This window comes from Ictidomys tridecemlineatus, chromosome 16, assembly GCF_052094955.1.
Source record: "Ictidomys tridecemlineatus isolate mIctTri1 chromosome 16, mIctTri1.hap1, whole genome shotgun sequence".
NCBI lineage: Eukaryota > Metazoa > Chordata > Mammalia > Rodentia > Sciuridae > Ictidomys > Ictidomys tridecemlineatus.
Genome location: NC_135492.1, coordinates 11,021,173 through 11,045,419, shown reverse-complemented (window position 1 = coordinate 11,045,419; position 24,247 = coordinate 11,021,173). Strand labels below are relative to the sequence as shown.

The 24,247-nt window shown below is 45.5% G+C and overlaps 1 protein-coding gene and 1 pseudogene across 1 annotated transcript in view; one reads left to right on the top strand and one right to left on the bottom strand.

Moving 5' to 3' along the window:
- The window catches only part of LOC144371438 (uncharacterized), a 395,907-nt gene that overhangs the window by 44,920 nt on the left and 326,740 nt on the right, over nucleotides 1-24,247 (top strand). The window lies entirely within an intron of this gene.
- LOC144371392 (single-minded homolog 2-like) overlaps nucleotides 4,949-24,247 on the bottom strand; it is a 29,429-nt pseudogene continuing 10,130 nt past the window's right edge.

Below are 24,247 nucleotides of genomic sequence, written 5' to 3'. Positions count from 1 at the left end.
TGCATAGGTCTCCTGTTGGAGTTGTCTCTCAGGACACCCTGAGTGATCCACCACCACAGGCTCACCACAGCTCATCTTGATCTCAAGAAAGGTGCAGGGCTCACTCTAACTCATATCTCCTGCTTTTCCCCTGTGAGCCCAGCAGCCCCTGCGCAGGAATGCCAATTGTTCTCACTGTGAGCTGTGGATTGATTTCTTTGCTTAGGCTTGCTCTTGATTTCACTTGGAATACAATAAAAACCCCTTTTCTCTATCACCTGCTTGAAGCTTTAAGCTGAAAACCTTGGTTTCCCAGACTGTGCCTCTGTTATAGATTCTGAGTTGGTTCTGCATCTTCCAGGGGCAGAGTGGACTGCTTGCTGGAGGTCTCTGGGGGTCAGCTCTTCCCTGCAGCCACTGACAGAACTGCCACTTGCAGTTCTGTTTCGGGGGAGGGGAGACTGTGGGGGTGAAGAGGAAACTGAAAAGAAGAACTTTGGAGGAGGAGGACTGCTTGTGGGAATCCACAGCATGGTCTGGCACCAAGGGGCATCACAGCTGTTTTTCCAGGGTTCTGTTCTTCACATATAAAGATCACGTCTGCCTCCTCTGCTATCTGCCTGACACCCCCTTATTGGGCCCAATGCTTCCCTCTCTACGGAGAGGCACAGCAGCAAGAGGGTGTCACTTCAAGTGTAAGTGCTCCTTTTCTTTAGCCACTTGGCCCTGGTGATTGTGGGTTTTTTAGCGGCTGAAAGTTGGCCCCAGTGCTTTTAATTAGCAGCCTTCTCATCAAGGAGCTAACAGCGAGTTTTCTGCAGTGTCACTGGGTGAGGTGGCTTCTGAGTCTGTTATGGATGTGACCTTGGCTGTTATCCTCAGTGTTTTGGGTTCGATTGTGCCTGCCAAGAGGCTATGTTGAAGTTCTAGCCCCCCTACCTGTGAAAAGGACCTTGTTTGGAACAGTCTGTAAGTAAAGGATCAGCTGGACTAGGGTGGACCCTAAACTTAATGACTGGTCTTTTTAAGAGGGGACACAGATGCAGATATGCAGGGAGAAGGCCCTGCAAGGGTGAATGCAGAGATTGGAGTGGGACATTCTCCAAGGTAAGGCGCACTGGGCGGTGTGGGTTAGAGCCACCAGAAGCTGGACAAGGCTGTGGAGGGAGCCAGGCCCTGCTGACTACAGATCCCCCGCCCCCTAGTGCTGTGAGGATGCTCTGCTGTTTAATCCACTGGCTTCTACTTCTTCACTACAGAACCTCTAGGAGACTAGGACCCCCACCTATTTGGTGACCCCCCTCGGTCAGACGTCTTGAGGGTGGCACTCTCCTCTTTCTGGGCTTGAGCTCCCAGCAGCTGTGGTCTGAGCTTCGGATGGTTCAGAGATGTGCTCCTTGATTATCCCTCTCCTGGGATGGAACAAAGCTGCCTCCCCCAGGAGGTCTTGCAGCTCCTTTGGTGGGTCTCTAGTGGGTCACTGGCCAATTTGGTATTCCTCTGCTTTTGGTGGGACCAGCTCTGTGGCACAGTTGGTGCTCTGCTCTGGGGGCTCTCCTGGGAGACAGGCTGAGGTGCTCTCTAGGAGAGGTCTTGTTCTCATTCCCTGTTCTGCCCTCTCCTGCTTCCCTTCCTCTTCCTATAGGAAGTGCAAAAGCACTCTGTTGTCCCCAGTTCCTGAATCCCTGTCTCAGGTTTTGCTTCTTGGGATGCTCCCCAGAGGCCTGGAATGTGCTTCTCTGAGGGCAGAGCCTCATCACAGAATGAGGCCTTTGTGAGCTGTGATGGTGAAGCTTTAACCCCCTGGGAATCACCCAGAGAGCTTGTGAACTCAGAGTCAGTCTGGGGTGGAGCCCAGGAGCTGGCATTTGTAACAGACTCTCAGGGCTGCTGATGGTGGTACCAGGACCACTCCTTGAGACTGGCTGGCCTGAGGTCGTGGGTGGGTGGGATCTCCTTGGGTCTGGGCAGAACTGACCGCCTGAGGGCAGGTGGCTAGGAGAGGTTTGGGGAAGCGAGTTTGCATGTGGGATTTTTGAGATTGGGCAAGGAAGTAAAGGGGACTGTGTGGTGGGTTGGGGATTGGGAGGTGTGACTTCAAAGGCGGATTCCTGGGCCTTACCCCTTGACCTGTGTTTAAGCCTCTAGAAGTCTACAGCTGTGGACAGAATTCTGAAGAGCTGTTTATCTTGAAGTCTGAGGGAAACAGGAGTCCCCAACACCACTCTACCAGGCACAAGAGACATGGCTGGACTCAGAAGAAAGAAGGGGGCACCATCACGTGTGCCTGTGCACATTCTTGCACCCGCAACAGGCACAGGTGAGCCCCAGTGTGTGCAGATGTGCACGCACACAGATGTGGTCACAGTTTCTTGGGTGTTTTCTGCTTTCCCAGGCAAGACAGGTCATCACCAGCAGCAGATTCCAATACAACACTCGACACTCACCCGGGCCTGGATTTGTTTGGAAACCTTCACTCTATGGTGCAGGAACCTATCCTTGTAAGAAGGCTCTCATCTCCTCACTGTGGTTCCAGCCTCGCTGTCCTGCCTTGTGACGTCCTTCTGCAGCCCCTCTCTTCTCTGGCTCTTCTGTGTGGGCCACACAGAGCAGAGCCTAGCACCACCTCTGCTTTTGCTGTTCTCTTTGCCTCCGTGACTGTAGGAACCCTACCTGACAGACAGGGGATCTGAATTCTCACTATAGCCTCTGCCTCTCAGCAAACCTGGCTTGGGCTGCACTGTGCCCTCTGCCAGCAGGTGGCAGGATGCCCATCCTGTTCACATCACCGACAAGTTCCAGGTACCTGCAGCACCCACCACCCCATGGGCCTCCCTCTCTTGAATAAATTGCAAGGGTGGGGGGATCTTAGGTTCAGAGGTGAGTTAATCCTGTTCTTATTTACAGAACATTCCACCCTCACTCTGTCTGAGATGCTGCTCTATTAGACATTCTTTGGTTTCATCCTCATAGCAGTCCTGCTCCTCTCCTGGCCTCCATGGTACCTGTTGGAACCAGTTCAACCTGTGTTTGCCCTTGACCAGGTGGAGACCCTGACCCTGGCAGCTGGAGTGGTACCACAGACAGGTGCCTCCTCTGGATGGTGACAGCAGCTCTCCCTGCAGGGAGCCACCCTTGGCGGAGGCCCCAGCAACTGCCTGTCTCATAGAGGGTACAAAAGGCCAGCAGCCTGGAAGCGAAGGCACTGGGATCTGAGTTTCACCCTAGACCTTTCTGGGCATTCCCCAGGCCCACATCCTGGCTGAGTGCATTTCCTTGTCCTGTTCTGCTCCTGGCCTGCCCTTTCCCAGGAAGCTCTCCCTCAATGTGTGCTGGTCTCTGAATCCTCTATTAGACTCCAATGTCCCTAGCAAGACAGGGCACCTGGATCGAGCAGCTGTGTGTGAGTATGGCCTCCTTGAGGAGTGTTCTATGCATGCACACTCTCCTTGGCTCCCACACACTGGCATCTGGCACCTCTCCCGGTGTGCTGCACCAACCCAGCCTGCCTCTGCCATCTGTGTCATCTGGGGGCAGCCATTTCTCCAGTGATAACAGGTTGCCTCGTTCTCTGTGATTTCTATAAGTCGGGCATCAGAGGTAGCAGAGAAGATCTTCCTGCAACACATCTTAACTGAGATGAACAAAGATGTGATGACATCACCTGTTGGACTGGTGATTATGACTAATTCAAGTAGATGTCAGTCTTGTCCTCTAGAAATTCAAGGTGAGTTTGATTTCCCATATCAGAATAAGATTCAAATGATATCTACCAAGAAATTTGACATGGCCTGGGCTCATCCTTAAACTCAATGCCTCAGGTAGCCTGTAGGCATACCTGGGGAGCTAAGGCAATGTCCCTCCTGGACAACTGAGAGTCATTTGAAGGCTATGAACATGAGGCATGAAAGGTTAGTATCAGCTCTCTTTTTCATGAAACATGATAGATATCAGGAAGGCCTGGAAATAAACTCAGGGTTCATGATTTGCAAAAGGATGATAATAAATCCTGTCCTAAAGGGAAAGATCACAGTAAAATCAACCCTTTCCAGCCTTTTCTCAGGGCACAGGTGCCCCAGAACATCGGCAGCAGAGGCTGCCCTGCCCCACCCACCTCCTGTTCCACCATACTGCAGAGATGGGCAGAAATGACACTCCTCAGTCTCCCTGTGATGCACATGGCCACTGGGGTGATTTACAGGGACCCATAACAATGCTATGGCTTAAAACACAAAATTGTACTGTCTTGGGGTTCTGGAGTCTGGAAGTCCCAGATCAATGCATCAATGGTGCTCCCTGTCTCTTCCAGCTGCTATTGGTGGCCAGCTGTCTTTGGCATTTCCTTGCTGGCAGCACCCCTGGCTTTAGGGTTTGGTCCATTTCTATCACATTCTTCTTTCTGTTCTGTCTCAGCCTATTTCTTCATGGCTTGTGATCAGCTCAATCTGTGCTTCTCTGCAGTTCTCAAAGTCCCATCTGCTCTCCCCCACCTTGGTCGGTTCTGACACCTCTCTTGGGACATCCTCTCCCTACTGGGGATTCCACCCGACACCTGACATCTTCTCGAAACCTCTCCTGACCATATCATCCCTCACGGCTCTTCCCCACTCCTACAACTCCTATTTTTTTCTGAATTGATGGTTCTGGCCTTGGTATCATTATTAAATATTTCATGAATGCTTGTCTTATCTCTCAGAGTTGGGGTCTGCTTATTGAGAACTGCCTTAAATCCTCAATTCCTTTTTCTGTTTGAACTGGAAAAGACACCCTTTCATGGGAATAATAAGAAAGTGCAGGATGAGGAGGAAAATCAGTGTGAGTCAGACTTTTGTTTTGTTTTGTTTTAATTGAAATGGAAGAGCTATGGCTGGCATGGTCCTTGCATCAGAGAACAAGTCTTCAACCAAGGAAGCTGTTGGAAGAGGAGGGACCCAGACCAGCCCCTCGGGGCTGCTCAAAGACGTGTTGTCTACATTGGCAAATCATAGCACCTACAGAAGGGGACAGATGTTAGTTAAACAAGACCAGTACGAGGAGCCCTCAGTGGATGTCATGATTCATATTTGCGCTGGCTGGCGTGTGGGGAAGAGCAGTTGTGTTGCAGGTGAAGTGAGACAAATGTGGAAAGACATTCCAGTCATTTGAGGGATTTTTGTTACATATTCCAGACAGATGATTTTGGAGTTCTGTCCTTGGGTCTTGACAGATATGCTCCACTTAGCTTCCCCAAGGTTTCTAGCAGAATGGAAGAAGTGATCTGTAGGTTTTTCCTCCCTATTTAAAAACACTTCCCCAGACTTGAAAAGTTGAGAAAGTATTGCCAACTCAGCATTTGCTGCTTCTTTTTGGTGATTTCTAAAGAGTGTGCAGTGTAAAAATAAAGCCCATCGTCTGGTTTTGTGGGTGACTTGAATCAGGCACAGTTACCCATCTGCTAATGATGGGTTTGCCACCTGCTACAGGCACATTCCAAGGAATGTATTGATCCTTCCTTCCTGGATATCCCTTAGGTCCCTAATTGTATGGCATAATGCATTTCTGATGACAAAAACTCAGAACTCAAATACAATGGCCCAAGGCTTCAGTTCTCCCAGTCTTCTCTGAGAAGGGAGATGTTTAATCCCATGAGGAACCCACCCTTGACATAACATCTCCATTTCCCCAGACTGAATACCCAGCCACCCAGCAGGGATTGCTGAGAACAGGACTGCCAAGAGGAGACTGAACCTGTGAATGGAAGAGAGCCCACAGAGCTGGCTGCCATTCCCAAAGGCTAATGGAGGTCAAGTGTTATGCTTGGTTTAGGAGCCCAAGAGCCCTCAGCTCCTACTTCTTCATACAGCCTTGGGGCTGGGGCCTCCTCCCTGATCCTGGCCCAGACCCAATCATAGCCCAGGCAACAGATGCCATGCACCTCCTGCCAGCCAAGAAGCTCCCCCAAATAGTGCCAAATATGTGATAGTGAGATGCCCTGCAGGCTGAGTGTTCCTAACCAGAAATATGTTGGTTTATTGGATTTGAAATTTTGGAATATGTGCACATACATACAGAGAATTCTGGAGACAGATTGCACCAGATTCACTTATGTCTGACATACGTAGCCTGAATGTAATTTTGTACAATATTTTTAGTGTACCTATGTTTTGACTGTGACATAACATGAGATCTGGCATGAAATTTTCCACTGTGGTGTCATGTGGACATTTAAAAAGTTTCAGATTTTGGAAATTTCCAGTTTCAGATTTCCACATTGGTTTCATGTTCTCTTTTTGTTATGTGTTTTTGTAGTACTAAGGATTGAACCCAAGGTTTTGCAAATGTCAGGCAAGAGCTCTGCTCCTTGGCCACATCCCAGCCTTAGATTTTCTTACTGAGGGAAATGTGCAACCTGGATTGCCAGTTTTGAGGCAGACCTTGTTGCTTATGATATTCAGCTACAGACTCAGCACAGAGTATCTGAGGCGCCCTTTAAGGTGTGCCAAGGACGGCTTCAGTTCTTCAGCTAGGATTTCTGTGGGGGCAGGAATGTTTGCCTTTTCCTCAGTTACTGAAGACAAATGAAGGGTATTTCTCGAGTGGGATAAGATCAGGGTGGGAGTGGACCTACCTTGAGGAAAACATCTTTGTTTTAAGAAAGAGAAGAAGAGAATCTCCCTGGACACAGACAGGTCATGGCCACCATGCCCCATACTTCACGAGCACTTTCTCTCATAATTCCTTGCAGCTGTCCTTATAAAATAGGTATTATTCCCAAGGATTGGTGGGGAAGACTCAAAGAAGATAAGTGTCTTATGACTGTCAACCAAGAATAAGATCAGTCTCATTAACAGCAAAGAGTATCACATTCATTTGGGTCTAATTAGGATTGCAGTCTGGGAAAACACAGATTTAAGCAATTTTGAAAAGGTTCTCCAAGATTTTTTAAAAAAGTGGCTGTATTTGCACCTTTAAACCTCAAGGGGGTTCTGAGTTTATGTCACTTGTTAGTCAGGAGCTATGATTGTATGAATTAAGCTGTCTTTTAAAAAAGGGATTGTGTGTGCTCTCAGTTTCTGTGTGGTCTGGGGAAAAGCTCCTTATACAGAAAGTCAGCAGAAGTTAACAGAAAATTGCTCTTTGGTCCAGTTTTAAGATCTTTGTATATGCACATGTGTATGTGTGTGTCTGCAACACAGCTCAAAGTTCAATTGCAGACATTGTCCTAGACCAGATTTAACAAGTGCCTTGTGACTCTATTTTAAGTGCCCCGAACATTGCTACTCCATTTTGATTTTATTTTGTGCCATTTTTTCATTACTATGACAAAATACCTGAGATAATAAACTTAAGAGGAGAAAAGTTTTATTTTGGCTCAAAGTTTCAGAAATTTTGTTCATGGCTGCTTTGGGGTGGCACAGTACGTCATTATAGAAGCATGTGATGGAGGAGGGCTGTTTACCTCATGGAAGTAGGGAAGGCAGGGTGTTGGGGAAAAGAGAGATGAGAGAAGAGGAGGGGCCAGGGTCAAATATTCCCTTTAAGATTATGTCCCGAATGACCCAACTTCCTCCCATTAGGTCCCACCTCTTAAAGGTTCCAGTATCTCCTATAGTGCCACAGGCTGGGAACAAGTCTTCAACACAGGGTCTTTAACATTCAAGATACATGCTAGTATTTCTTTTAAATGACAAAGACCCTACCCTTGACCCAGCTTTAACTTGGCCTTTAATCCCTCAGGGTCTGTTATTGGTCCACTGAGTCAGGTTTTAATTAAGAATTCAACTGTGTCAGTTAAATGAAAGTCCCCACCCTTGATATTTGATCAAATCCCTCATCCCAGCCACCTGGCCTTCAGCAACAGTCCTGTCCAATCTGGGATTCTGCAGGCATTTCTGAGTCTTTGTAGATGAGGAAACTGCACTGACTCTTGGTGCCAACATCCTAAGCAATAGCAGACATCTGTGTTCGAGAGCAGGTCATGCATTCTGGCATGACTAAGAACATGAAGAGAATTAAAGTACTATGAGTTAGGAAAGGCCAGTCGGAAGATGGGAGGGACACCTCACCACACCATCGCTGTATTAAACAGCCCAGAACAGAAAGTTAAGTGAAGAACACAAAGGATTTTTATTAGTATTAATGAGAATCTCCCCAAGTTATTCTTAAAGTACTTTCTTTCAACTCCCAATTGATTTCACTAAAACGTTACCAATATCTCATCCCTTCTCATACCCAGCAGGTACCAGAATTCCATGAGCTTCCACTACTGGCTGCTCTAAGCCCCTGACAGAAGGGAAAGGGAGGTTTGTGAATGTGCCTACCCAGAGAATGACTTCAGGAAACAGCCAGATGGCTCCACATGCCTCTGTCTACCTGCCATAAAGAAAAACCCTCAGCTGCATGGCTTGCAACAGAGCCAAGTATGTGGTTCCTCCTGCACCACTTGGACCACAGGGGTCAACAGACCCAAGTGACCCACCCAAAGGCCCTCTGAGCTTTCCAGAATCATATTCCTAATTACTAATAGCTTAGCCCCAAATTGGACATGGAGGTTCAATCTGGGATGGCTGCAGGTGAGTTAGTGATGTTACTGCTGTTGGCTGGAGACGAGACCTTGATTCCCCGATGTTGAAGAATAACACCAAAGAAGCACACCGAGGCAAGGTCAGAGTAGAAATTAGAAGTTTATTAAAGGACAGCAGAAAAGACTTCTTCCGGAGGAAGAAGGGGACCCAAGAGGTGGAATCCGTGGAAGTGTGGTTGTCTCCCCTTTTTATAGTTTTGGTGATAGAATGTAGGTTAGAAGGCCCGAGGGGTGGGACACAGGTGGGCCAAAGAAGTAATCTGGCAGCAAGGACTTCATTAACACTTCTTTGGGATGGAATTTGGCCTAGGGCCTTTTCAGGACTTCATTAACATTCCATTCTTAGCATGGCCTCCATTTTAGATTTCACTTGGTATTAGATGCGATTTATTCAACTACACTTACTACCTTACTTTAAATCTGGCTTCAGTGAGACAGTGTCTGGGATTGTCCACCTTTCAGAGCCCATTATCTCCTGCTCTGTTGGAGCCTGGTTCCATGATTTATGACCAATCAGCACCAAGGGAGCCCTGGTTAGAACATAGACTCCCAATCCCCACCTCCCAGACCTGAGGAACTGATCTGACATATCATGAGCCTCCCCCTTCATGAGGAGGTAGGAAAGGACCACAGGAAGGGGTCAGTGGAAGGACCCAACAGGGGCACAGGGAAGTGGCCTGGGGACACGAAGCAGGACAGCTGGGCTCTTGGGGAACAAATGAGGAATATTTTGTGGTTTTGCTTGGAAATGGCCTGTCACTATGGATGCTTTCCATATTGGCCAGCATGGGAACAGAAAGATTTTTCTCCTCATAACTCTGTCCCTGTCACAGGCCAGTCACAAACCTATGCTGATCTATGAACAGGGCAGGCTGACCCACCCTTCCCTGACCTCACCTCAGAAGGCCCTGTCCAACATTTCCACCTCCTGCTTGGGCAGATAAAGTCAGAGAAGTGCCAAAACCATCTTATAGGGCAAAACGTGTTCATAAAAGCATTGCCCTGGTGCACAGTATTTGAAAACCCTCTTCCACATCGACCCTGCTTTTCCCTTCTGGTCCTATGAGTAGGTCCAAAGCTGAATTAATTCTTTCCATTCATAACTAGATTTCACTAAATCCCTTTCTAATCCACATTCTTAGTAGGACTTATTCCTTGTTATAGTTTGGCTTAACATCATGGAGCTCTGGGGCCAATTTCTATCATCGGTATCTTCCAGAATGTCACAGCAGTGTTGTTGGCAGGTGCCACAACTCACCTGGAATCCAGGAATATCAGCTTCAGATCGAGGCTGGCCCTGAACATGAACATGTTACTGTGCAGCTTGATCTCTGTGATGGCACTGGGAGGCAGGGACTGGCCCACCACCACCAACCCCACGATCTGGTAACAGGAGTCGTACAGGGACATGTCCAGCATGTACTGCCTGATCTTCAAGTAGCTGCTGCAGTGGGTGACCTGGGAGAGCAGAGGGCATGTCAGCTGGCCGTGGCACCCACTCCTCCTGACTCTTTTCATGGAACGTCCCCAACCCAGGTTCTACCGAGAATGTGGCCAATAGGCTGACAGATGCCTTTGTTAGCAGACAGTGTCACAGTAAAATATAAGGGCTGTCTTATTCTGTCAACCCTGAGTAAGGAATGTCACAAATTAGGACTCTCTGACATAGGATGAGTTTATATGTAAGGAACCCACTGAGAGTCGTGCTTAGAGAACACAGCAAGACCTTCTTAGGAGACAGCCATTTGTTTCACTAATGCTCGCTTCAGTAATTAAAATGCTTCCCACCTTCCTTTGGGACTGAATTTGACCTCTGCCTCACCTGACATGCTCCTACACTCCAGTAAATTAAGAATCCTTTCAATAGATTTTTTAAATCTTCATTTTTATGTCTTTTAATTTCATGTATTTTAATTCAAGATCTTAATAATCAACAAGTCAGAGTGGCTATCTAAAAGCCTTCCAGTTAGAGCCAAAGACCATGTAGGCAAGAACGCACCAAGTTCAAACAGGAACCTCTATACCACCTGGAGCCTGATGAGTAGAAGCATTTATGCCAGTTAAAGTCGGTAACAGGCTGGGGCATAGCTCTGCAGGGTATAGTTTGTTGGCCTGCACGAGACTCTGGGATCCAGGATGGCAAAAACATATTAAGTCAGTGAAATCGTGCTGGAATCACAATCATCGTAACTGCAGTGGTACAGACTAACATCCTTAGCCTTCAAGTTCTCTGTTCAAAAACCCTTTCTCTAGGATCCCTCAAGGTATTCATCATCTGTAGAGCTAGAATAAATCTCCAAATCCTTGTAGTCTATTCTCCCATTTTACTGAGCAGGGAAGTGAGGACAAGATGGACAGGTGATGTTCTGCTGCAGATTAGACAGCTGGACCGTCAATAAGCAGCAGAAACAAGTCAAGAGCCAAGTCTCCTGAAGAATGCTTCTGGGAGAGGCCGGGCTGGTGGCTGCCCATCCTGGCCCAATGCGGCTTAGAGCCTGGGACAATTAAAAACCAAGGGAGCAGGGGTTGGGGGAGCAGCTCAGTGGTAGAGCTCTTGCCTCTTGGTGGCAGGTGCTGGGCTCCATCCCTTTTATGGCAAAAATAAAATAAAACAGAACAAATGAGGGGGTCGAGGTCCAAGGGAAGACCTCAGAGTGGAATGGCCGAGGAGGGCCAAGGGGAAGGGTCAGCCTGGAATGGGGAAGGCACTGGGAGGAGCTGAGGGGAAGGAAGACTCTGGGAGGGGCTGGGAGAGGCTTGGGAGGGGTTTTCCAGAAAGAGAGGACAAAGACACAAATGCCTCCTCTTCTCCCCACTCTCCTTTCTCCTCTTCAAAGCAACAAATGTTTCTAGAAAATCTTCCTAGCTGTCTCCAACTGCTGAGTGACTGATGGCTGTGGCTTCTCAGGGAGGACAGCAGAGAGGATCCTGGAGGCAGTGGGGAGCTCAGAGAGAGGACGGAGGGTAACAGGCTCCTGGCGCACAGCAGACTTCCTTAACCCACGTCAGCTACCTCTGACATTGTGGAACAACATTGCCAGCCGGCTCTGCAGGTCACCTGCTCCTAGACGCTGGAATTAGCCAGAACAAGCGACCTGTCTGGAAGACAAGTCTAACCTGAGCCACAGCCACTTCTGGTCTCATGGGAAGAAAGCCAGCCCGGCTGGAATATCCCTCTAAAGCACCAGCCCTTACATGGGCCTCAGAAGCAGCCATGAGCCAGTCACTGGAGACTTCTGCCCTGGTGGGAATGATATGTTCGGTTCCCGAGGCTTCCCTTCTGCAGACATCCTTGAGTGTGAGGCGGAATACCAAGTACCCAGTACAGAACACGGCCAGCTCTCTGTCCCCCCAGGGCCCTTCATACCTTGTATCCACTGCACGTCAGGCCTGTGTTTCTTTTTGCCAGGACGCACTTCATTCATTCTATCTCTATCTCGTACTCTGAAAGCAGGAGCGAGGTTCCATGGGCCATGGTCCCACCTGCTTCCCATCTCCCCCCACACAGCACCATGAAATTCCCAGGGCCACAGTCAGAGGCCTGCTCCTCTGTGCCCGACCCTGACTCTGAGACCTTGCTAAGGTCTGAGTGAGGAGGGGAGAGACTGGCCCTGTCCTGGTGTGGCTTCCACAGGCCCCAAAAGAGCAGATCAAATCTCAGCCACAGCCTGGAGGCCAGCCTGGAGTCAAGGGCTGGGCCTGGCAGAGCTCCACCGGCCACCATCACCTCCTAGAGGCCACAGAGTGGCTTGGCATTGGGAGAACTTCCTGGCAGTCTTGGGGTGGGTTCCTGAGATACCGTTAAGGCCCAGAAGGCTCCCCTTAGGTAGCAGAAGCTAAGTGTCAGTCACAGCGTAGGCTCTTTCCCTGGCAGAGGGAGCCAGCCACTCATACCTCCTGCACTGTGGGCACTGGGTGCCGAGAACCACTATGGCCAGAGCAAAGCTTTGGCCCTCATTTCTGGCCCTGGAAGGAGCAACCCTTGTCTCCACCTCCCCAGGGAACCACTCACAGCTTAGCTAAGCCAGACCTTTCTTTCCTTTCTTTGAAAGGCCCTGTGCATAAAGAGTTCTCACTCTTGCAAACATACAGGAGTCCTCCTCGGCTTTAAAGGACACCAGCCCTCAGAGACAGCAATAGAGAAAGGCTACACTTCTGAGTGAGGGGCTGTCACTCCACTCTAAATAGACATTTGTTGGAGGTTAATAAGTTTATTTATTTATTTATTTTGTAAATAAATACAAGGCCCTCACACATGCTAGGCAAGTCTCTAGCACTGTGCTACATTCCCAACCCTTTTCCATTTTGAAACAGGGTTTCACTAAGTTGCTGAGGCTGCCCTTAAACTTGTGATACTCCTGCCTCAGCCTCCTGAGAGGCTGAGATTACAGGCATGCACTATTGTGCCTGGTGATAAATTTATCATTAAAAAAGGATTGGGCCGGGCATGGAGGCGCATACCTGTAATCCCAGTGGTTTTGGAGGCTGAGGAAGGAGAATTGTGAGTTCAAAGCCAGCCTCAGCAACTGTGATACATTAAGCAACTCAGTGAGACCCTGTCTCTAAATAAAATACAAAATAGGGCTGAGATGTGGCTCAGTGGTCGAGTGCCCCTGAGTTCAATCTCCAGTACCAAAAAAAAAAAAAAAGGCTGGAGTGGTGCAAGGTCCTCCTCCACTGTCCCTGAGGGCACTGCCTCATGGAAGTTTGGGAATCAACCCAGGCCTCCTTGGTTTCCCCAGCTGGACAGGCTATGTGCTTTACCCACAGTCCTCCTGTTTGAACCAGACAGATGTCACTGAGGTGTGGAAGCTCACGTCTCAAAAGTACCACCTGGTCTTACTCATCTGGGGGGAGGGCGCACTTCTCACACATTTCACCACAAAACAATGGGGTTCCATCCAGGCAGAAAATCTGTGAGTGAGAAGAGCACCGTGTGCTCGGGAGCCTTCCGTGCACCCCTGGGCTGGCGCTGCAGGGAGTCAGCACGGGACCCTAGGCCCCCAGCTTGTTGCCTCTCCTCTAGGACTGCTCTCCACCTCAGCCTCGAACCCCACAGAAACAGGAGTAGACGGGCCTCACTGTCCCCCCAGCTTCACTTACTTTCATTCCTTCACCACTTTTCCAGAGGCTACAACACAGGAAGGGGAACATGAAACCCAGGGCAGCAGCAGAAGGCCACTGCCAAGCAGGGGGCACCCTGTGCGGTGTTTTAAGCAACAACATGGTGTTCTGAGGATTTCTCTAGGACTCCTGCTGTCTGTGTCCAGCTTTGAAAACTCACCAGAGTGGAAAGATTAGTCATTGTTGTTGGGAATGACTCTCGGCATCATTTTTTCATGTTGATTTAGACGCCATCCCATCCCAACGACTATCACAGGCTGTAGTTATAGTCGGGCCCCGTCTTGTCTCAGAAGCTAGCACACCAGACTCTCTCCTTGGAAAGGAACAGCAAGATCAACTGCTACTGGACAACTGAGCATGCGCTTCTGTGGTCCCTCCTCCGAGCCTGAGGGTAATCTGCCCCAGGAGGGAGCAATAAGAATTAAAGCCATATTTCTCCTCCATGGCTAAATGTCCTCACCACTTTGAAGTCTTTTATTTGCATTTTGTTCCACTGGGGAATTGGGGCCCCATTGGGTACTATAGTCTAAGGCATAAGTGAGACCCATTAGCCTGCTGGCCTCTCTGAGCTGTCCACGAAGTTAAAAGGCCGGGTTCCCAGAAAACTTCTGTATCTTCCCAGCATTTGTTCTAATTTTGTGATGCCCAGGGCATCTTAACTGATTTGTGCTATGGCAAAAAAACCCAGACCCCTGCTCAGAGTAACACTTTTAAATGCATAAAATAAAATGCATATAGTTACAAAACAAACCAACTATGTAGGAAAGTAGTTATCCCAGTATTTAAACACATAGTGGCACACCCTGAACATGGATGTAAGTGTGCTATTTTATCACTACATTAAAAAACAAGGTTCAGTGGTGGGTCTCATGACTTCCAGAATTTTGCAGTAGCCACAAGCATAAATGATATGTTGAAATGTCCACCATGGCTACAAGGTAACATGAAAATAGCAAAGCCACTGTCCTCCTCCTCTCAGGATGGTTTACAGTCTGTGGTCATAGCAAAGGAACTGCTGTCACCCAGGGGAATTTCAGGTGTAGTTTCCCCCAGGCAGTTTCACAGCCCCCTGGGCTGTATCCTCAGAAGCTGCAGCCCAGGTCTAAACCTGTGAGGCTGCAACCTGCAATTCTAAATCACGAGCACCTTCGTCCCCAGCAGCTCTGAATAGTCTTTGGCAGTAATGGGGGCTGGTTTAAATAATCTGGTTTAAAAGACAGAGGCCAAAATGCACCTCCCACTTGATGGGGCCAAGTGTTGCCCTGGTAACCCCTAGACCTTGGCAGGTGTGGGAAGCCAAGCCCTGGGTCATAGTTAAGAACGTGGCCTTGTTTACTTTCACCTGGAGGAACTACCTTGGAGCAGGTGATGGTGAAGAGGCGGGTGAGCGGCAAGGACAGCCGTCATCTCGTCGTGGTCAGATGGATGGATGTACTCATAAATACTGTTGCCTGTGAGCTCTACCTGCAGGGGTGGGAGGAACAGAAATGTCACCATCTCTCCAGGGTTGGCACCAGAGGAAAGTGCAGGGTGTGCCACATGCTCATACCCTGCTGGGGTCAGGACTGGAGTCTGCCCACAACCCACACCTGTGTCAAACATGGAACCTTTGCCTCCCCACAGCCCAGCTCTGAACTGCCTTCCATGCCTGAGAAGCCAGAGGGCCAGGCCTGAGCTCAGAGCCCAGGAGGCCCGAGTAGGAAGGAATGCCCTGGAGGGGCCTTGGAGGGGCCTGGGCAGCGTCCTTCAGAGACAGCTCAAAATGGACTCCAACTCTCTGGGCTGTGTCCTGCACCCCCACCCCATACTGCCTGCCTGAGATAGCCACTGTAGCCCTACTGTGCTCCCTCCCAGAGTCGCGTCCACTCCACCTCTCAGAGCTGACCAAGGGACCACAGGAGGCTCTACTCTGACAAAGCCCCTTTCTTCAGCAGCTCTGAAACGTGTGCCTCAGGCACTGCCAGGCCTCTCTCACATTGCCAGAAATGTATCTCTGGCTTTCCTGGTCCAAGATGACTGTGCAAATTCTACAGCTCTGTCCCAAGGGTGCGGCTGTGTCTTTGTGTGACCTGCAGGAGGGATTGGGGCCACTCCAGCCAGCCACATGATGTGGTGGTTATTTCCTGGGGTTGCTACCTCAACACCAGGGTAACGCCTCCTTCCAGACCTGCCCCACAGGGGGGCCCCATGGCAGCCCTCCAGCCGTGTCTGTGTCGGCCTGGACCTGGCTCTGCAGGAATGGGTGGTTCCAGAAAAACTCCACTACAGGGATATTTGCACAGAGAGCCCTGGGGGTCCTGTTCCTGACTGTGAGCATCTTTAGAATGTTCTCCCAAGCACGGATGCCACTCAAGGATATGCTATTGAGTCCTGGAGACCTGCACCCCTTCACAAATGGGCAAAGGCACAGAAAGTTTTAGAAAGAGCCACCAGGGCGGTCTTCTGAGTACTGGGACAAAGTCCTGTTTTTAAGACTCTTATTAGTAGAGTTGGGAGTGACAGATAAGGGCAGTTGGCAGTGTATTCCAGTATTGTTTGGAGGAGCATCAGGAAGAATGACGGTAATTTCAACGCAGCCAGTGGGAACCCCAAAGCCCAGCTGAAATAGTGCCCTTGGAAGGCAAAGGATCTTGAGTGGGTCAGAAGAGTCTTCACAGCCCTGCCCAAGGGAGGTGTGACCCTAGGGAGCACAAGGAGGCTGTGGCCGTCCGGTGTCTGGCCACGGCACATTTGGAGACTACCTGCTGTCAGTCAGAGGGTCATCTACGAAGGGGTAGCCCTGCAGGTGCCATGTGCCAGGTCCCACAGCTGCATAAGGCCAGCCAAGTGGCTCAGTGAGAAGTTCTCCTGGAGCCTCCAGGGCCCTCAGCTCTTCACTTGGAACCAAAGGGCCCTGGAGAGGTGAAGTAATGTATCCCACTCCTCCCAGCCAGTTCTCCTAATCTGTCAAGATGTGGCAAACTGCCTTCTTTATTCAGAAGAGATTGTTTCTGGTCTGCTGAGTAATTTCATCCCCTCAGAAGGCTTGCATGGCTCCACTCTCGGCATTGTTCCTGGAGCATCTCCTTCAAATATGAGGCAAGCAGAGCACAGAGAGAATCCTGTTACAGACATCCCCCTGTCACCTCCTCACAGCCACCTCCCGAATCTGGGCCTCTGCGATTGACCTCAATGGAGATTGGCCCATGTGAAAAACGTTTACGTCATTTTGTTGGGAAGAGAGAGAGAGAGAGAGAGAAAGAGAGAGAGAGAGAGAGAGAGAGAGAGAGAGATGAACCTTCTTCTTTCAAGTCATTCCTGTTACCCCTTAAAAAGTTTTAAATAAACCAGCAACATTTAAGCCAGCCACATGAGACAGAGCTATGGGGCACATTATAGAGTGTTATCAAAATGGGAAGTTTCGAGCTAAACACTAAAGGAGCTGGATTTTTAAAATCATTATTTCAATGGCTTATTATATATGTGTTTATTTATATATTTATTCTGGGGGCTGGAGGCTGAACCCAGAACTTCAAGCATGCTAGACAAGCACTGTGCCATTGAGGTCCAGCTTATTTTAAAATAATTATAATAATAATAATGTTTTAGTATTGGCCTGTAATGGATACCCTTATCCATGTTTTAAGGGAAAAAAATGATCATTGTGGTTTGCCTGAAATTCTTTTTGAGAGAAAAATAGTATTTTGCGGGGCTGGGTTGTAGCTCAGTGGCAGAGCACATGCCTAGCAAGTGTGAGGCCTTGGGATCAATCCTCAGCACCACATAGAAGTAAATACATAAAGATATTCTATCTATTTACAACAAAAATTTTAAAAATTTTTAAAAAATAGTACTTTACTAACGTCTCTGTTGAGAAACACCTTCAGGGACTTGCAGGAAAACTTGTATCTCTACTAATTAGGGGTGGGATTTGTGTTTTAATCCCCAAATCTTTTCATCTATTTCCAAAGTTGCTGTTCTCATCAGAGATTGGAGAACCAGGAGGGGCAAGAGGCAGGGAAGGAGGGCTTGATTTTCTGAGTTCTTGGGTCCATTATAAAACGGACAGGAAAACACTAAGACTGTCTAGGAAGTAAAACAGCTGTCAAATAAAGGAAATGTTTTTACAGAACAAATTCTGGAATGATAAAACAGTGCTGACCTTAACTCAAAATTATGGTTGACATGTGTTTCCTGTATTTATTTATCTATTCATGCTTTTCAATGCCGGAAGAAATGTGACTTCCTTGCAGGAAAAATATTGTGTGTGTGTGTGTGTGTGTGTGTGTCCGTCTGTCTGTCTTTCTGTCTGTCTAGAAAAGGAGAGAAAGTTGTTGCCATAAAACTCCCTGGACTCATACATCAGACTTATTAAAACAGAACTTCGATGTGATCCCTTATTATTTGTAGAACCCTGCTAACTACAAAATGAATGACTTTTCTACTAAGAGTTTTTTTATGTTTTGCTGAATAGCTTTTCCTCCTGCCAAGAAAACTGCCTATGATAAATACAACACTAAAAGGGTATATTCTGTGGGGAAGGGCAGAGTCACTCGGCACTGGGGAAATGCACATTACTCTGTTTTGGATGTTTTGCTGAGTATGGTAAATTGAGCATTTAAAAATAAGATGGTTAAGATGGTTTGAGTTTCAGGGTTCAAGTTATGTCAAAAAACATAAAACATCGTCCTTTCTCTTTATTTCAAAAGTGAAAGAATTTGGTCTTGTGCCTCTAACTTACACAGTTGCTGTTTGTATTATTGTGTTTCTGGTATCAATCTCAAATATTACATTTTTCTTAATGTGTCTCATAAACAGCTATTTTATATGAAAATGTATACCAGTAACCTCAATGTTATATAACATGAAACTTTGGTAAGAAAATCTGAACCACAAGAATATTTAAAACTATATATAGCAGCTATACAGGGATTGTTTTTGCTTAAATATAAGTAAAATAATTACAATAATAAGAACAAAAAAGGAATCAAATCCGTTGGTAAATGTTCAGTGAATGTTATGGATAAGAGTGCTTCCCGGCACTACTTTTTCCAACATATTAAAATATGTCTGTATGTTTTGGTGCCTGCAAACCTGACAGAATCCCCAGGTTGGATGCAACTGTTTTCTAATGCTCAGCCTCTGGACTAGGTGGACAAACTAACTGTATTTTCTGCTTATCTCTGCCGTTTTTAATACCACAGTTTAGCAACAATGACCTCTTGTTTACTAGCTTAAGATTTAAAAAAAAATACATTGTCATAAGACGTAGATTTTTAAAAATTCCAATACTGGAATTAAAAAAAGTTTAATGAATCCTTTTTAAGCCTGGTGCAGTGGCACATGCCTACAATCCCAGCTACTTGGGAGAATGAGGTAAGTTCAAGGGCAGACTGAGCAACTAAGCAAGACTTGCCTCAAAATAAAATAAACATGGTTTGGGGATATAGCTTAGTGGTAGAGCACTTGCCTAGTATGGAAGAGACTCTGGTTCCATCTCCAGCATTTAAAAGGAAAAAAAAGGCTTTGGGTATGAAGAATATAAAGAATCATTTTTACATCCTCAAATGTATAATTCAGGTATTTAGATAGTACAGATCAAAAGCAAAACAAAACAGAACAATTACCTTCTGCTGTGAATTTTCACACGATTATGGCAGAACTGATGGGGGAAGGTATGTTCCTGTGACCCTCTACCAAGGAGTGTAATCTTGACTTAACATGAACCTCACTTAATGAGACAATGTCACTGAGAGTAATTGAAAGTTCTAGGAACACAGACGAGCACCATGTAAATATAAGCTATTACTACAATTGCTATTCACCAGAAAACCTTTTAAAGCATTACTCTGTCTACTGGGTAAAATTTTACTAATATTTTTGTGTGTATGCTGGGGATTGAACCCAGGGCCTGGCGCAGAATAGGCAAGAACTCTACTACTGAGTTCTATTCCCAGTCTGTAAGCCTATTTTATTAAGGTTTTTGGTTTATTATATTTGTCCAATTCTTTGCTAATAATGAAAATAATCTAAAGGGTGCAAAACATTTTTTAAAAGAGTAGTTGGGTATTTGACATCCTATTCAATACTTTATTTTACTGTTTAAGTAAAGAAGACAGAAAAAATACACATTGCAATTCTACCTAGATTTCCTTCTATGGAGTTAATCATGAACAGAAGGCAGATCTAAGAGAAAAGTTTGTTGTTGCTTATTTAAACAGTTCACTGTGGAACACTCCCCAGCCACTGACCAGGGGCTCACACTGTCATTAAAGTGTTTTTGTAGCTGCAGACGGAGGCTAACACAACTCCATGGAGAAATCAGAAAAAAATCAGTTGCCCTACATGATCAACTTGACTTATCTTTTTTACAATTGTCCTTTCATAGGCAACAAAGAAACTAAAGGAATCTGTACAACTTGCTTAGAAAATGGTCATACCTGGACTTTCTTCCCTTTTAAAACAACGATACAAAGTTGTATTTTTGCATATGATGAAAAAGAAACATCATGCTTTTATGTTGCCTCCATTTCCTCATGTGGAGTTAATCTTGACAGAAGGCTTAGTCATTACCTTTCCTGTGTGTTGGTCATTCTTAATTATTGTGTTCATAATCAACAGACTCTTTTTCCCACATAAAAAGAGTCTGTGTGGAGTGCAAGGTAGGCTGGTAGGCTGAGCTGCCTGAGTGACAGATTGCTTAAGTTGTGCTCAGTACCTAAAGATGTGCCCACATATTCCAAGTGACCGAGAAACCCTAAGAGATGCCCACCAAAGGACTCTAGTTGCAAACTGTGTTTAATGAAATTGAGGCTTTCTGGCTTTGGTATAGCTCCCTACACTTCACAAATCACACGAAATAGTTATTCTGATCTGTTTCCCAGCATGATCTGAAAGAGAGACAGAGCAGGCATTACCATATTATTTAAAATATAACCCCAGGACATTAAATTCCTGGATAGTTGAATTTATTTCCCATTTTGTTTTGACTGCTAGGGATCTAAGATATAAATTTAATACTGAAAAATAGTGGTCAAATTGATTTCTGTGATCATATGCAGAAATAAAACTTTGTATCCTTGTTTTAAAAGAGAGGAAGGGCTAGTACTACCATTTTCTAAGAAAGTTGTAGATTCCTATAGCTTCTTTGTTCCCTGTAGAGAAGACAATTGCAAAAAAAATAAGTCAAGTTGATCATGCAGGGCAACTGATTTTCTTCTGATTCCTCGATGAGGTTGTGTTAGCCTCCATCTGCAGCTACAAAAACACTTTAATGCCAGTGTGAGCCCCTGATCAAAAATTTTTTGACAAATCATCTTAAAAATATATGAAATGTTTTATCTTATTTGTGACAATATTGTAAGACTATCAAAAGTAAATTATAATTTTAAAAGGTAAATAATCCACAGATTAGGTCAGAAGTAGAAACCAGTCTAGGTGCAAGTAAATAATTCTGATTAATTCTAAAAAATGTAAAGTAATAAATTTCTTTTTTCTTTCCTTTCCATTTATTTGTGGAGGATTGGGGATGAGGAGTGGGCAATACTTATTCAGCTAAGCACATTCTCTACCACTAAGCTGCTACAATCTCCAATCCCATAGAAATAGTAAATCTAATCTTCTCAAAACATTTCTCAATCTGTACACATATTTATCCCTTGGTTCACATAGATGCAAGAGTCAAGCTTTGGAGGTTGGGGTTGTGTGCTTGCCTAGTATATGTGAGGCACTGGGTTCAATCCTCAGCACCATGTTAAAAATAAAATAAAAATATTGTGCCACCTATAAATAAAAAATAAACATTAAAAAAAAGAATCAAGCTTTGAAAAACTATTTGGGATAGCAGATTCTATAAGAGAAGAGAGAGTAAGAAACAACCTTCTAAACTATTTTAATATGCAATCTCCTTTAACAGACTTTGCATAGGAAACACATAAGCCCATTTGGATGTGGAGAAGGATGTGCATACATTGGAAGAGATGGCTGTAGAATAATGACAAGTTTTTTTTTTTTTTTATGTACTGGCAGAAAAAGAAAAGAAATACACCAAACTCAGGTTCCTAAATTTGGTAATTTTGTTTTTCAATGAGAAAAACTCAAGAAACATTAATAGGCATGTTCCATTTGGGCTTAACTGTGGGAGAAGGATGGACAGAACAGGTCACTCACACGCCTTTCGGGAGCCCTTGTTCTGTCTCTGTCATTCACTGAAGTATGTCCTCACTTGTGATGAAAAGTCACGCTGAGAGCTCACAATATAAAGGAACGTTTAGTCCTGGCATGTATAAAAAAAATGTGACTTTTATCTCTCTGTCCCACGCTTGTTAAATCAGAGATGTGAAAGAAAAACCCAGTCTGCTTCTCCCTGTCCAGGCCATCCACAGGCCCAGACAGCAGCCAGACCCTCCACCCAACCCTCATCTGGCTGGGGGTCCACAAGCTGAGGTCATCTCTTCCTTCTAAGGGAGGAACCCCCTTTTCAGAAGATGGTTTCACTTTTCCAGAAAAATGGGTAATATTTAAATGTTCTAAAGAAACCAGGACCTTGCAGTGCAAAACAGTAGTAAACTGAATTTTATGAGTTTCTATCACAAGCATATAAAATGCTTTACTGAAACAACCACTGAACTGAAAAAACTCAGGAAAAATGACCTTGAATTCCATGTGAACACTCATAAATCTACCCCTTCCCTTTCTGTCTCCCCAAAACACATGCCGCATAAATCCATGTTCTACAGCAGCTTCCTCTCACCTCACAGCAATGCACAACACCATGTGCAGCCCAGCATGTGTGGACTGACTGGAGGTCCCCTGGGGAAGCTCTTTTCTGTGCCATCTAACATCACTAGGTGAGCAGGTAGGGCAGGGCATACATAGGACAGACTCAGAACAGGGCTGGCCACAGTGAAGACATAGTGGTCACAAACCTCAAAGGAAAAAGAAAGGAAATAGGTAAAAATGCGAAGAAGAAGAAGGAGAAGGAGAAGGAGAAGGAGAAGGAGAAGGAGAAGAAGAAGAAGAAGAAGAAGAAGAAGAAGAAGAAGAAGAAGAAGAAGAAGAAGAAGAAGGAGGAGAAGGAGAAAACTGCATGGGAATCCTATTAAAGAGAAATTTGGGGTTGGGGGTAGAGCTCAGTCATAGAGCTTGTTCAATCCCCAGCACTAGGTGGGGGTGGGGGTATTTTGCAGTTATGAATAATGTTCATACACAAATGCAGACTCATTTTCAGGCTAGGCAAAGCTGTCACAATCTGCTACAATTTAATCGAATATTTTGATTGTACATAAAATTAGGCCATACCTACCTGGGACAAACCTAAATGTACAGAAGCCGTCTCGGATATATACATGATTTTGCCATCAGATGCTCTCACAAAAACAAATCCATCCAAAGTTTGAAAAAGAAAATGTATCAGGGTAAGAGATGTTAGTTCTGCACCAGCATTAAATCTAGAAATTTTGCTGTCACTGGGCTGGAGGTGAAGTGGGAGGAAGGCATAAAGCTCAGTGGTGAAGTGTTCGCCAGCATCCATGAGCCCAGAACTGGGGAAAAAAATCAACGCATATTTGTTAAATTCAAAAAAGAAGCCAGGGCCATGAGGACCACAGGTGACATCATTCAAGGTTTATTTCCCAAGCCAGGCTCTGAAATGCTTTTAAAGCACTTTAAAAACAACCTTACATCCACATCACAAAAATCATGTGAAACATTTGAGAATTCCTATCATGCTCACTTTAAATGTAGTAGCTTTATTGTTTGGAGTTATTTTAGCACTTAGCACAAATCCGGAGTTCTATGGTACTTAGGGGAACATCCACTACTATATAGACCATTTAAGTCATAATTGGCAGTCATTTATACCACTAGGACATACTCGTTATTTGCCACCATATTCTAGTTACCCATAAGTATCATTTGAATAATAAATTCCGACCACTGCTGCTCCCCAGAAAATAAAACAAAATACCTGATTATTTTACCAGACAAAGTCTATAGAATTAACTATTTCAACTTTGTAAGAGATTGAATAACTTTTGCCAAATTCAAGGAGAAAAAGTATCTTCCAAAAAAATTAAAACTACCCAAATGAAATTCTGATTTTTACCTAATCCCTCTAAAAATAAGATAAAACTATAAGAGATAATTAAGACAAATAAAAAGGTAATGATTATTTTTCTGTGTCAAAGACTTAACTTTTGAAAAAGGAAACTGTACTTTATTTACTCATTCATATTTTAGATCCAGAACCAAAGAAAAGCAATAAAGTTTGTGAAAGACCCATACAATCCTCAGTGCAACTCCCATAAAAAATATTCCAAATTAATTTATGGCCACAAATTCTATTTTTACAGCATGTAATTGAAACCAGATTACCTTTGGGTTTTCTACTCCCCCCTTGGAGGTGGGCTATAAAGAATGTAGCAGAAATGAAACTTGAAAGATATCCTTACATTCTGCTGTCTCAAATACCGTTTGCTGCAAAAATTCTTTGCTAACTAAATTATCACTACCTTTCCCTGTGCTAGGTTGAGATCAGCAACTTGATTATGTCTTACTTTCAGGTTTCTAACTCAGCTACAACACATTTTCCTAACAGAATCT